The 15,728-nt window shown below is 36.1% G+C and overlaps 1 protein-coding gene across 1 annotated transcript in view; it reads left to right on the top strand.

The window, feature by feature from the left end:
* The first annotated feature begins 6,296 nt into the window (after window positions 1–6,296).
* Window positions 6,297–15,728, top strand: part of LOC111603303 — a 35,194-nt gene continuing 25,762 nt past the window's right edge. The window contains exon 1 of the mRNA XM_030225055.1: window positions 6,297–6,444. The gene's annotated coding sequence lies outside the window, so the exon portion shown is untranslated. The remainder of the gene's footprint in view (window positions 6,445–15,728) is intronic.

Here is a 15,728-nt window from a genome sequence, read left to right as displayed (position 1 = left end):
TAATTTTTTAACAAATTTTTGAGTTTACAGTCTACCTTGCCGTGGCAGTCGCTGTACAGTGTTACTTGCTTACCTTTACCTATTTTTTCTGTCTTGTTGTTGTTAGTTTTTTCCCTATTTTGTTTATTGTTGGCTTTGCCAATTTTCAACGCTCGCCCAATTTTAATTACAGATACACGAGGCTGTTGGGACTTTTGTTATGGCACGGCACGAGGTGCGCCAATTGAACTTGACTTTAATTGGCTTTCAATAGAGATAAAAAACAATTATGTATCACTCTCGATAAAGCGCCTTTTTTATATCTAATTAGACTGCAGTACAGCCCAAAGGCTATTTGGTCTTTCACTTGACACTGCAAACACACAGAAAAAGGAGAAAAAAACGAGGTAAGAGCAGTAGGAAGTGACTGACTGAGAGATACTTTACTTTTGGCAGAAGAGAGTTTTGATACCAAATTTGGTGACTCTAGATCTAAAACGTGCTTATTTATAGGGTTTTTACTCTTATACTTTCTGTCAGATAGGAGGACTGAGTATACTAACTAGTTCTAATCGACAAAACTCTAGTTTTTATACTGTTATGCATTAAAACAGACAGACAAATATAGTTCAACTCGTCTTTATCTCCGAGACTAGCTAGATAGACTTTTATACTCTTATACAATCATTCAGATAGACGAAATTATAAATGATAAACTCATTTATAGCTCGCAGACTATTTGGTTAACTTCTTACTCTTATACTGCAATACATTTATTTAAATATACGGGCATAAGCCAGCCATATCCTAATTTGTATGTAGCTTTTAGACCAGTTAGCTTTTAAAGTAGCTAACTCTTATATCTGCTCTCGTAACTCGTAGCCTGCTCTTATACACTTTGACGAACAGACCAACAAGGACAAATCTATCCTTATGCAAGCTAGCCGTACTCCAGCTCTTTTCATCTTTTACATTCACTCACAAAGACGAAGTGTACTATGGTCTTACTCGTATATATATTTATATATTATTATGTATGTATTATATATTATATATTATATATTATATATTATATATTATATATTATATATTATATATTATATATTATATATTATATATTATATATTATATATTATATATTATATATATTATGTATTATAATACTCTTATACATTAAGACAAATTGATCAGGATCCAGCGCTGTCCTGATGTATTCTAATGTCTTATACCAGCTTAAAAGCTCTTATACATACTAGCTACTCAACTCTTATACTAGTTAGCTGTTATACTAGCTCACATAACAGCTCTTATACTATAGCTCCTATACTAGCTAACAAGTCTCCAGCTCATAAATTTTTATACAGAAAAGAAATACAAACGAACAACTAGACTAAGGCGATCCTGTATAACTATACATATACTTCAGGGTATTAACAACTTCCTGGTCCCTTTAACTAAAACCAATACACCCTCTACACACAATATTTTCAATATAAAAAGAGAAACAGTAACAAAAATATCTCTCACTTTTTCGTATTTCATGAACGCGTCCAATCGCTGGATTATGTAAGATCGGCATACCTATGCTATGAGCTGCTATGCTTATTGTGAATGCCAAACGTTGGATTTCACGAAGTTAACGCCCAGCATTTAACTATAACAAGTGCAAATTGCGTAGCTTTTTCTTTTTTCCTTTATTTTTTTTTTGGCTTTGGCCATGTGCTGCATGCTTAAAATAAATTTATATCTACATCATTTACAGTTAAATGCAGGCCAGTGGACAAATTATTTGTATGCTGGACATGCGAACACCCACACACACACGCAGACGTTTATGATGCCATCATGAGTGCGTTTGCTCATAATTTGATAATAGCGTCCATTATACTTTCTGTCAGATAGGAGGACTGAGTATACTAACTAGTTCTAATCGACAAAACTCTAGTTTTTATACTGTTATGCATTAAAACAGACAGACAAATATAGTTCAACTCGTCTTTATCTCCGAGACTAGCTAGATAGACTTTTATACTCTTATACAATCATTCAGATAGACGAAATTATAAATGATAAACTCATTTATAGCTCGCAGACTATTTGGTTAACTTCTTACTCTTATACTGCAATACATTTATTTAAATATACGGGCATAAGCCAGCCATATCCTAATTTGTATGTAGCTTTTAGACCAGTTAGCTTTTAAAGTAGCTAACTCTTATATCTGCTCTCGTAACTCGTAGCCTGCTCTTATACACTTTGACGAACAGACCAACAAGGACAAATCTATCCTTATGCAAGCTAGCCGTACTCCAGCTCTTTTCATCTTTTACATTCACTCACAAAGACGAAGTGTACTATGGTCTTACTCGTATATATATTTATATATTATTATGTATGTATTATATATTATATATTATATATTATATATTATATATTATATATTATATATTATATATTATATATTATATATTATATATTATATATTATATATATTATGTATTATAATACTCTTATACATTAAGACAAATTGATCAGGATCCAGCGCTGTCCTGATGTATTCTAATGTCTTATACCAGCTTAAAAGCTCTTATACATACTAGCTACTCAACTCTTATACTAGTTAGCTGTTATACTAGCTCACATAACAGCTCTTATACTATAGCTCCTATACTAGCTAACAAGTCTCCAGCTCATAAATTTTTATACAGAAAAGAAATACAAACGAACAACTAGACTAAGGCGATCCTGTATAACTATACATATACTTCAGGGTATTAACAACTTCCTGGTCCCTTTAACTAAAACCAATACACCCTCTACACACAATATTTTCAATATAAAAAGAGAAACAGTAACAAAAATATCTCTCACTTTTTCGTATTTCATGAACGCGTCCAATCGCTGGATTATGTAAGATCGGCATACCTATGCTATGAGCTGCTATGCTTATTGTGAATGCCAAACGTTGGATTTCACGAAGTTAACGCCCAGCATTTAACTATAACAAGTGCAAATTGCGTAGCTTTTTCTTTTTTCCTTTATTTTTTTTTTGGCTTTGGCCATGTGCTGCATGCTTAAAATAAATTTATATCTACATCATTTACAGTTAAATGCAGGCCAGTGGACAAATTATTTGTATGCTGGACATGCGAACACCCACACACACACGCAGACGTTTATGATGCCATCATGAGTGCGTTTGCTCATAATTTGATAATAGCGTCCATTAAAGCTAAAACCAAAGCTAAAGCAAAGCTGTGCATAAAACACACAAAAAAAATACAGCGAAAACTTTGCTTTTTGTTGTTGTTGTCTTAATTAGCACCCAACTAAATGTTTATAAAGTGGCAGCTGCTTCTTTTTTTTTGTTGTCGTTTTTTACTTTTTGGGTGTCAAAACAGATTTGTACAAACAGTGTCATTAGCTGGGAGAATGATGCTTCGTCTGTGTCCGTGCCTGTCCCTGTCTCAGTCTCTGCTGTTAGGTAATACAATATAGTAAACAAAAATGAAGTCATTTACTTGTGCCTGCTTCATATTTATTTAAACAAATTAAAATGTGTGTGAAAAATGTGCACATGTTTCATTATTGATACCAGAGCCAGCTGAACAATGGCTGGCAAACAAAAGACTTAGGCAACGAACTTGCCGTGGCCACATGCTTGGCTGCTATATACGTATTATAATTTAACTAGCTTGCAATTTCAAGACATTCCCAGCATTGTTGTTGTTGCTGCTGCTGCTGCTGCTGCTGCGTCAATCATGCCTAGCTAGAACTTCATTTGATTTGCTGCTTTTCAATTGGATATCTCAATGCTTGCCCCATGTGGCTATCCGACGCGTCTGTGGGTGCAGCATTGGGCAGCAGCTGAAATCAGCCACAGGCAATGTTTAAATGTTAAACTAGTTAGAATGCAGAGTGCAGTGGCAGCCCAACTAACAGATACCCTGGGAAGTGGAGGAAATTAAAATAAATAACTTCATCTGTGTGAAAATATAACAGAGCTACGTTAAGCATAAAAAAGAAGAAATGTTGAAAGGCTGAGAAAGAGAGAGAACGAGAGAAAAGAGAGAAAGGAGAAGAGAGCAGAGAAGCGAGAGAAGAGAAAAAAAATATATATATATAGAGAGAGAGAAGAAAGAGAGATTTGAGTAAAGAAACAGAGAAAAAGTAAAGAGTAAAGAAAACAGAAAAGAGAAATGAAAGAAAAAAAAGAAAAGAAAGAAGCGTAAAGTGAGAAGAATTAAGAGAGAAAATGTTAAATGAGAAGTGAAACATGAGAAATTGGCAGAGATAGGGAAGAAAGAAAAGAGAAACGATAACTGAGGAGAGAGAATCGAAAATATTGTAACTTCATTGTAACTGCCACCTTGCAGCTTCTGTCAAAAATCTGCCCAATTTAATATACCCCATTCCGATATTTCCCAAAGATCTATGCGAAAAAATTCATTAATTTCATGAAATGGTGTAGCAGCAGTGGCTGCAGCAGCCAACTGCGATTAGGCAAAGGCAACTCAACTAGAGTTAGTGGCTGTCTCGATGGCCTGGCGTAGTTTAATTGACGCGCTGCCAGCATATATTTGCTTTGATTTTGTAATTAGATTCTGCGCCACAGGTTGAACAGGTTCATGAGATAAAGCCAAATGGCAGCTCTTAGAATTTTTATGCTAATTTTGCTGTTGCACTTGTTGCAGCCATTATAAATGTTATAAAGTTTTTTCTTATGATTTTTATAAATTATTTTTTTTATAAATTTTTTATGTATTCTTTTTCTATTAAAAGAATAGAGCGCAATTGCTCAGGTCGTTTAATTGCATGTCACATAAATCTCAGCAATTGATTGCTCTGATTTATGAGTGTCTAGAGTGTTGCGTTTGTCGCCTAAGTCTTTCGTGTGGGCGTCGATTTGATTTTCTTGTTTTTTGTTTTTTTTTTGTAAGCATTTTGACATTTTACGTTATTTAACAGCTGCGTTGACCTTCAACGAAAAAGTCATTAGAATAACACGCGCGAGATGCGCCTTAAAAAAATTACCGTTAAATGTATTAAACATCTGTGGCTACATATATGCCATATATTAGAGCTTGGCTTGCTGTGCGCGGCACAAAAGCTTTCGAACAAACAAAATGATAAATGCGACGCGCACCGCCAGAAAAAAAACTACTTAAATTTTGTAAAAATAAAAATATTACACAAAACAAAATATAAAAATATTTAGCAAAAAGAAATGCCTGGGCGCATCTATCAGATGATGTAATTAACACATAGAAAGCTGCTTTGATTTATGCTAGATATATGCAAATGAGCACGGAGCACAACCTTTTGACAGAGGTAAAAGAAGAGCACGTCTTAGACATGGCTAAGAGAGCGGCAGTGGCGGCTGGCACTCTTAAGCCAAGCTCAAGCTTTACAAAAAGCTTCGATCTTTTTTTCGGTGCTCTGCGATACGCTAAATGCTATTAAGCCAAGTTAAGCCATGAAGCAAAAAGAAGAGGTAAAATAATAAAAGTTTTCAAGCAGCCGAAGCCCGTTCGACAACGTAACCGAACTTACGGTAAGGCCAGCTAGCTAGCCAGCCAGCCAGCCAGCCAGTTAGCCAGGCCCAGCTTTGTAGCCAACAACGTCTTGGCCGTCAGTCGTGTCGCGAAAGTCGTCGAGTGCGTTTGCCAGTTGCTTTTGTTGCTGTCGCTGCGGCACAAACAGAAACACACACACTCAAATTACACACACACACGCATACGTCGTGTTAGCTGGTGCCGTGTTACAGTGGGTATTAACAAAAAATTTAACAAATAAAAAACCCACACACAAGCTCATCATCAGCAACATCATCTGCTGCTGCTGCCTCTTCTTCGTCATCAACATATATAAAAAAATAAATAAAAAATTTTATTAGTGCGAGCAGTCGTTATGCAACTGAAGTGCGTTCCAAAACCAAAACAAATAAGTACAAATTGAAAAGAAAAAAAATAGCAACAAGAAAAAAAAAGAAAATATAAATCAAAAGCAAAGCAAAGGCAAAGGCAAAAGCTTAGAAAAAACTCTTTGCTTTAATTAGAAATTTGTATAAATAAAACTGCGGTAAAAGCGAAAAGAAAAATTTGTAAAAAAATATAATTAAATAAACTATTTTTAAATAGAAAAAACGCCTTAAAGAAATTTAAATAAACAAGTTTTTTTTGGCCAAGTGAAATACCAGACAAACAAACAAAAGTGAAAAGCTAAACGAATTATAAGTCAAATAAATTATTAAAAAGAAATTATAAAAAATTTATTAAAAATAATCATAAAAGAAATATTAAAAAATTAGAAGAAAATCAATTGCAATCAATTTAAATAAAATCATTATTACAGCTGCAGCTGCTGCAAGTGCAACGAGAGCTGAATGCAAACGTAATCATTGGGAAAATTTGTGTGCAAAACAATTTCGACACAGACAACAGCAGCAAAGTAATTGAGCAAAAGGTGAGTAGCATGTCAGAGACGCATGCAACAAGCAGCTAGCAGCATGCGGCATGCAACGCATGCAACACGGCCCTCGCGGCGTATGCGTAATATTTAGCCCAAGGCACAGGAAGGCGGAGAGATATATATAACAAATATATATGTGTGTGTGTGTGTTGGTGTGTACTGTTGTGCACTTCCTGCTTATATATGTATAAATACATATATATATAAATAGTATATATCCGTCTCGCTCACTCTTTGTTTAACGCTTTTTTTTGGTTTCGTTTTCGTTTAGCTTCGTTTTCCATTTGTATTTAAAATATTAAAAATTGTATATATTTTGTTGTTGCTGCCAAGGTTGTCCGCATTTGGAGTTAATATATGTTTTGTGGCTTTAATTAAAAACTATTAGTGCAGAATTAAGAGCAACACAATGTCAAGCTCCAGTTAGTCGGCTAGGCTCTGCGAGCTGTGACCCTGAGCGGCTGACTGTGATGAGTTGTCAGCACGCCTCCAAGACAAATGCAGTTAATAAAGCAGAGACATGCCTAAAAACAGAGATGAGACTGAAATCGAGAATTGCAGGTAGGTGTTGCGACAGTTGTTGGGGAAGGAAGTCGCAGCGCGGCGCAGCCACTGCAGTGGGCGGCAACAGCAACAGCTACAAGTTGCAGCAGCAGCAGCAGAGAGCGCCCAATTATTCAGCCATAAATGTAAACAATCGCATAAAAGCGCTTAAGTAGCAAAAGCCCCGAAAAAAACGAAGCTGCAGGCAGACAGACAAGCGCGCAGCTCGCTGTGTCTAAAGTGTTGAAAATGCAACAAGCCAACAGAAAAAATATATGCACAAATTTAGCTAAGTCTAAGTCTTAATAATCCCCCTTGTTCCACGCCCCTTTGCTCAACAAAGCCAACCAGAACTCAGCGAAGAAGAAGCTGAAACAACATCGTAAGACTCTTAGACAATAACGTGGCAATTTAATGGGAAATGTCAGTCACAAGGCGTACAACAACAGTTGACTTCATTTTCTCAGAAGCAACAAAAGAAAAACTACAACAACAACAGCAACAACAATATGCATGAACAAATGAGTTTTCGTGCGCGCAGACATAAAAAAGGTCGTGGCAAAGTTACAAACGCAATGACAGCAACCAAATAACAACAACAACAACAATGACACAAAAAGGCAATGCGCAATGCACAAAAAACACAATCGACATATAAATATATATATAGACATATATATATATATATATATATATATATATATAGTATATCCGTTAAGCCACACTTGCAGCCATGTCAAAGTGCATGACTGCCAAAAAAGCAAAAACAAAAATCGAAGCTAAGCTCCCTTCACTCACAGTCAGCTCGCTATAATGCCCAGCTTTTGTATATATATCAGACATACATACATATTTATATATTTGTATATGTATTTATATATCTGAAGCTTAAGATTGGTGTCACACTTTTGTCCACGCACTTTGTTCTTTAGGCCTGGCAAAAAATTTCTTTAGCTTCTCTATTCACAAATGCGTTGCGCATTTTTATGAGCCATTGGTTTAGACTTTATATATATATATATATATATCTGCTGTCGAAGTACAATTTATGTTCGTTATTCATTAGCCAAAATCCTCAGCCAAAAATGGGTCAATCAGATGCGCAGCAAATGCAAATTTTTAGCGCGCAGACAAAGCTAAAAATATTCTAAATAAATACGATTACAAAACTTTCAGAGCATGTTCGATATATGCTAGTGGCGTAAAGCTATCTAAAAAATAGAACGCTAATATTTTTGCCCAATTTAAATACTTTTTAAAAATTCAACTTTCTTAATATATTTTCTTTTTATAATTGTTTTTTTTTTTTTTAATTTGTAAAAATGAATTTTTTTGTTGTTATATGATATAGGTTTTTTTTAATATATATTTTTTTTAAACTTAACTTTAACAGCAAAATAAGAAATTAAAATAAAATATTTTTATATTTTATATATAAATTATTATTATATATGAGTCTAGACTTTTTAGCAAGATTTTTTTTTACCTTAATAATCATTTTTTTTATTAAGTTATTTGTATTGCTAGTTCAAAGTTTTAAACTTATATATTTAATCAAATTATTATAGTTTTTTTTTTGTTTAATAATTTTTTTGTTAATAATAACTTCAACAACATTTTTTTTCTATTTTTTTATAACAATATATAAAACTAAATTTAAAATTAAAATAAAAATATTCAATTTATTGCTGCAGCAAATTTAGCAACTTTTCTATCAATAATAGTAATTAATTATTAAATTTATATTTATTAATGTGCTATCTTTTAAGCTTAGTTGATTTATAATTTGAGTCCATTTAAGTCAGCAACTTTTAACTGCTGACAATTTAAATAAATTTATTTACTCAAATATGTCATTTTGTTTTAATGCAAATAAAAACTATTTATATTTCTATATATGTATATAACTCTATAAATGTCTCTCTTTATATACTCACTAAATATGCAGCAACAACTGAGTTCTAGAGCTCAAACTCTTATTACTATCAAACTCTCTTACCCTAAGACAAGCTCTACTACTTCTACTTCTTAGCTAAAACTAAATCTATTCACTCTGAACACTTGGGAGCTGTCAAAAAGGCAGTTTCCATTGTCCAAAAACAACATTTTTATTGGGCTACTAAATAAAACCCAGCGCACGTATCATTGACAGCACGTTGAAAGTTGTTAACGCCCGCAACAATAACAATAAAAGCTGGCCGAAAGGGCTAATGGAATTGTTATTATTATTAGCATTACTTAGATAGTGCTGCGGCACGTGGTTACCGCCAAGATAATGGCTTATCGCAGGAGTAGCAGCATCAGCAGCATCCGAGTCCCGCCTTAAATCTCTTTATTAAAACATTATATCATTGAACATTGTTTCGTGGCCATCTAAATTGTGTTTTAAGTGCACGTGTAGGCCACAATAGGTGTTTGTTGTGCGTTCATTTTGTTGCTGTTGTTGTTGTTGTTGTCTCTTTCTGTATAGCCCGCCGCAATCAGGCAAACAAAACGCTTGTTAAACAAACAGACACAGTGAAAAATATTATGAGCTATCTTACTTCATATTTCCGCTCGTCAGCAGCAGCAGCGGCGGCGGCTGCTGCTGCTGCTGCTGCTGCTGCTATAGCATCATCAATCTCTAATAAATAAAAGCTAAAAAACAAACTTTCGTAGGGCCATTTGAAAAAGTGAAAAGCAAAGATTTGAAACTGTAGTTGCTGCTGCTGCTGCTGCTGTTGTTGTTGTTGTTGTTGCTGATTGCATTCGTGTGATAAGCACAAATCAGCAAAAAAAATATATAAATGAAAAAAAGCTAACTTAAATAGCCGCTGCTTTCATTCAGCGAACATTTATTAAGCCAACTAATGATGGTCAACGTAACTCGTAACGTTTTCCATACTCATTGTGAATGACAAAAGCGGGTATACTGTTTCTTGTGTAAAATTGATATTAGAAGGGCGGAAGTAGATCTGACTGTGACATATTCTTGGGGAGCACTAGGAGAGAAGTCAATCTAGACATTTTACTCTGTTTATCTCTGTGTCATATCTCTGTCTATATATTTGTATATGACTCTCTGCATCACTCTGTCTGCTCATCCGTATTTCTGTCTGTTCTTCTGTCTCTCCCTCTGTCTATCTCTAGCTAACTCTCTCTCTTTCTTTAGGCTATCCATCTTTCTAACTCTCTGTTTAATCTTCTGTCGGTCAGTCAATCCATCTTACTAACTCTAACTCTATCTCAATTCCTCTCACTTTCGCCCATTATACGCCTTTCTTTCTGCCATCTATCATTTGGTTCATATCTCTCTGTATATGTATATATCTATGTATGTCCTAAAAGAACTACACACTGCTTACACATAGTTTCTGCTATACCAAGCTCAGATCATCATTAGATCAAATCGACCAAAATGTAAATCAAATTTCAATTAGTTAGTTCAATAGGTAAAAAAATGTTGGTATATTAATCTACCTAAAGTCTACATATATGACCAATGCTGCTCAAACTGTATACATTCGAGCAACAACTGAATGCCTAGGGTACCTTCTAGTCGTGCTTTACTTTCCCAAGTACGCTTACTTGTTTTGCTTTACTTCTTACAAATGTTGAAAGAAAGAAATTCAGTTTCGTTTTCAAACTCACTCGCTCGTGGAAAATTTAGTGCTCACAGTTTATGTTGTGGCTGATGTTGTTGTTGTTGTTGTTTTAGTTGTTGCTGTTGCTGCTGCTACGTTTACATGAGCTGCACGCCATGGCGCGCAGACGGGCAATAGCCAGTTGAAGCGTGCAGGCCAAATGAAAACTGAAAACGAAAGCAGCCGCCAAAACGTTGTTGTTTGTTGTTGTTGCTACTTTTTTGCAAGTAATTTCTGTGCTTTGCTTTTCACTTCACACACACACATCTGTAAGGTATTTTTTGGCCTGCACTCGTCTGTTTTTGGTTCGCTCAAGTTTTGCGGCCAAAACAAAAAATCGTAACGAATCTTGAAAAAAACGCGCCAAAAAATGCGGAAAACTCAGCTTTTTTATAGCTAACAAAACTTTTTTTTGTGTAATGAGTGTCAACTTGTTCGATTTCGACGCAAACGCATCGCCCTGTGAACCAGTTTTTGATAGCACCTGCCACCCAGCTGGGCTGCTGCGCTCGTTTTATTTTCCATTTCTCACATTGATTAATAGTTCGCGGCAAGTTCATTAGGCAAGCGGCCTAAGCGTTGGACTCTGATGCAACAGCTTATGCTACAAATTGTAGTTAAAGCCAAAGCTTTTTGAAAACTAACTTAACTGCATTTCTGGCGAGCTCATAAAAGCAGGATAGCAGCCGACTAGCTAGCTAGCTGCAAGTTCGTTGCTTAAGTCATTCGTTTAGCTAACAATTTTCGTGGCACAAACCATTTTCAAACAGGACAACGGCAATTTTTAGCCTTTTTCAGTCATTTGTCTTAAATGGCGCAAGTTCGTTGCCTAAGTCTTTCGTTGTAAAACAATTTTCAAGCAATTTCGTTTTGAATTTTTCACTCGCAATGCACAAAGATCGTTACCTAGGTCATTCCTACATAGAAACGTGTCATAAATGCAGAATAAACGTTAAGCTGGGTAACTACACCTAGTCCATAAAGGTTCGTTGCCTAAGTCATTCGCTTAGCTAATAATTTGTGTCATTAACAATTTTCGAACAGGACAACAATTTTAAGCTGGCTTAGTCATTTGACACAGTTTGTTGCCTAAGTCTTTCGTTTTAAAACAATTTCCATTTTAATTTTTTACTTTATTATAGCAGCTCCTAATGCACACAGTTTATTTCCCAAGTCATTCGTGCATCGAAACGTGTCAAGCAATTTGTAAGATTTACATTTTGAGCATCAGCTTAATGAACTATCGCACAGACAGAGACACGACGAGGCATAAAAATCAATCAAATTTAGTTACAAAAGACAAAAATTGAAACGTTAACTCGAAGTCGTCGATTTTTCGTTTAGATTGTATTTTTTTGTCGCTTGCAACACACGCTGACAGTTACATGATGGAAGAAGAAGAAGACGAACACACAAAATATTGTAAAACCTTATGATTTAACATAAATTTCATTCAATAATTGCGTGAATGATGAGAGTTGAGCTGCGTCTGCGATGCGTGCGGCTCAAGGGAAATATGCTTGCGAAATATGCATATAAATTTTTAATTATCTATACGTATATAGATGTTATAAGTGTGTATGATTCGCCAGGTGTTGCCAGCGAGGCGCTCAGGTGTTAAATAGCAACAGCAGTAGCGCCAGCCAGTTCCGCAAGACATTGTTTCAGTATGTTCGGCTGCTGTTTTAGATATTTGCACTATTAGCTTCCTATTTGCACACGCGATGTATATATATATATATATATAAGTATAATTTGCATAATGAAAACCTTAACCCCAAACACAGTGCGATTAACTGAACCGTGCACTCGCTGCCAAAAAGCACTTTCACGGCGTTTGTTATGCAAATTAAAGCATTTGATTAGCCATATCCACACAGCCTCAGCTTCAGCCTCAGCCTCTGCTTTCGAGTACTCGAATAATACGCATTAAGGCGCTAAATATTACGTATAATTTTTCATTATATATAGCCAACATATATGAAGTCAATGACTGCTTAATTTAATTCGTTTAGAAAATAGCCAATCGAATCGTGAACTTCTTGGCGCTCAGCTTGACCCCCAGCGGGAATTTCGAGCACGCTCTGTGAAAACATTTTCGTTTTAGCCATATATACATATCTGTTCTAGCAGAAACTTCGGTTTGTTTATTTCTGGCCGTGGCCAATCAATCAAATTGCTGCCAGAGCACAAAATTCTTGGGAGCCAGAGAAAGAGAAGATGCTGCAGAGCGCATTAGACGAAAGTATCAAATGATTCGATTCCCAGACCAAAGGCAGCGCGCTTCATTAGCGCAGCTTTCAACTCGGTTCTGGTTACATAATGAACCCAAGCGCTAATGAAATATAAATACAAATAAAATATACAACAAAAATACTTTCTAGCTTTGAAAAATTTGTTTGACCTTAACATTTCGTGCGCCACATTTGGCAAATGATTTGGCATATTTGTGTTTGTGGCTGCAGCCAGTTAATGATTTGCTGGCAACCAAGATGACGAAACTTATAAATCTATATGAAGAGGAGTTCCACATGGAACCATCTGCAAAGTCAGCAAAGTAATTTCAGCCCTAAAACTGTGCCAGCTAGCGTTGGATATGCCACGCCCGCTATGCGCGCGTGTACATAATTTCTTGACAGTCTATTAGAGAGCTCAACATTAACCCATTTACAATATGTTAAGCTAAAACTGTAGAAACTATTCCCGATTTGCCAAGCCTTTAATCGATGGGCTCGAGTAAATATTTCAAATTCCAAGCCTCTAGCATCAATAGTACCGAAAGCTAGAGTAGGAGGGAGAGTTATTTTTTTAAATATATATTAATTCCCCTTTTGTCACGCCGCCCAGTGGGCGTATCGAAAAATATATATTTACAACTTATAAGACAAGGCTGATTAGAGGAATATATAGAAAACATTTCAACTCTTTAGCTTCAATAGCGCCGAAATGTTCTGCGTTTGAGACGACTGACGGACAGGCGGAAGAAGGGAATGAAGAGATGAACAGTCGAAGAGATAAGCAGACGAAGGTAAGCAACAGACGAAGAGATGCAGAGACGAAGGGATGGACAAACAAAGGGTTGGATGGGCGAACGGAAGGGCGAACTGATGGATGGATGAACTAACGATCGCATGGATGCTCAGACGGTCAGAGAGATGGACAAGCCCAGCGAAATGCCGGGCGAAAAGCCAGGCCAACATCCACCCGAGTAGTAAAATGAATAGTGAAAAAAATTGAAAAACTTATCATTCATCTTAGAGTCAAAAAAAATAGGCTAGACTGGCCGAAAAAAGGCTAAATTAGCACCACTAAGACAATCTGTGCCAAAATGTGATGGCGCTCAATGCAGCCACAAGCACCCACTCAAGCGCACACCTACTCACCCACACACATGGTTATGCACACACACACCAAGACGCACACATCTCACACACACTCAAAAATTGTTAGGCATGTCAACTGCTTCATTTTGTGTGAAGCCTGCCCACATTTGTCGCATGTAAACAAATCAGCTAGACAAAGCGCAAGTGCTCTCACACACACACACACACAGCTTAAACAAGAGGCAGCGGCAGAGTAGCAGCAGCAGCAGCTGTTGCTGTCCAAACAGACAACACGTGCTCCGTGTTTACAGCAATAGCAACAGCAACAGCGAAGCTCTGAAATCTCGTGACGCATTCGCAATTGCATTTGAACTCTGTTTAAACAATGACAAACGTTGGGTAAACGAACTGAAAACTATTTGCAGTCGGCAGTCGGCAGCCGGTAAATATTAATGCGAAAAAGTGGCCATCACAAAGTGAGCGACGACTGCAGCCAATGACCGGGCAGACAGGCAGACAGGCAACAGCAGCAGCAGCAGCAACAACAACAGACAACAACATTTGTTAGAATATATGTATATCCAAGCAGGCCCACTTCACACCCATTTAAAGTAAATTTACATGTCTAATGATTAATATGCAAGCGCTGTCTGTCTACATCTAACTATGACTATGACAATGCGCTGTTTGTCATCAGCAATATGATAAATTCTTTATTGATTCTCGTAAAGCGATAAAAAAAAATTACGCTTTCATTCATAAAAATGTCTCGGCAGGCAATTAGTATGCAGCTGATGTAGCTCGATGCACAGTGCATAGAAAGTTCTTTTGGAAAGTCGACTTGAAACAAAAGACTGAGGCAACGAACTTGGGCAGTCGGCGCTTGCAACATGCACACATTTCATATGCGGATTTTTTTTGGAGATTTTTCACAGCTGCAAAATAGTTTACTTTCTATTTCCGTTTGATCATCCATTTCGAAATGAAAATATTTCAAATGGCGAAAGCAATTTTTTTTATTTTTACGGCGACAAATATGTGTGTGAGCAGATGCTGCGAGCGATGTTAATGAACTTCACGTAAGTTGCGGGAAGTAATTTTTTCATTTTTCATAATTGAATTAAAGTTTTGCTGATGATTTTATTAAAGCAGCAACAGCAGCAGCAGCAGCGGCAGCCGCAGCTAGGTTAAACAAAAAACAGTGCAATAAACAATTTAATTGTGAAAGTTGAGCGCTCGGCAATTTACATTCAAATCGTAGTCGGCTAGGTTTGGCAATAAGTTGGGTAGTTATATATAAATAAGTATTATATCAAAGTCTGATTAATTGACATTATTTAAATGATGCCAAATTGGCTTTAAGCCATCAAAGACAAAGGTTATTGTTATTACTTTTACTTATTTTGTGTTTGTGAAAGTCGTTTTGAAAATTTTGTGCGTGTGCGCAGAAGACTTAAATAAAAAACAACAAAATTGAATGAAAAAAATTTGAAAGTGAATGCGATAGCCGTGTGAGATGCAAGTTGCTTTGTAATTTCTGCAGTCAACAGTGAAATATAACAGTAAAAATGCTTGAAATGATGCAGGCAAATCAGCAAAGTCAACAACAAATGCAGCTGATGTTGAAGACTTCATCTCAGCAGCATCAAGTGCTCATCAGCACTCGACCTGTTTACAGAAGCCCTCCCAACAACGACAAAGAACAGCTTCAACAGCTCATGAGCAAAAACACAGGCGTTTCCCTAGTTTTTGCTTTTCTTTTAGCTGTTCTTTTGACAGAAATATGCCA

Source organism: Drosophila hydei, unplaced genomic scaffold (assembly GCF_003285905.1).
Source record: "Drosophila hydei strain 15085-1641.00,03,60 unplaced genomic scaffold, DhydRS2 tig00008122-arrow-pilon, whole genome shotgun sequence".
Lineage (NCBI taxonomy): Eukaryota > Metazoa > Arthropoda > Insecta > Diptera > Drosophilidae > Drosophila > Drosophila hydei.
This window is presented reverse-complemented; position numbering and strand designations above follow the sequence as displayed.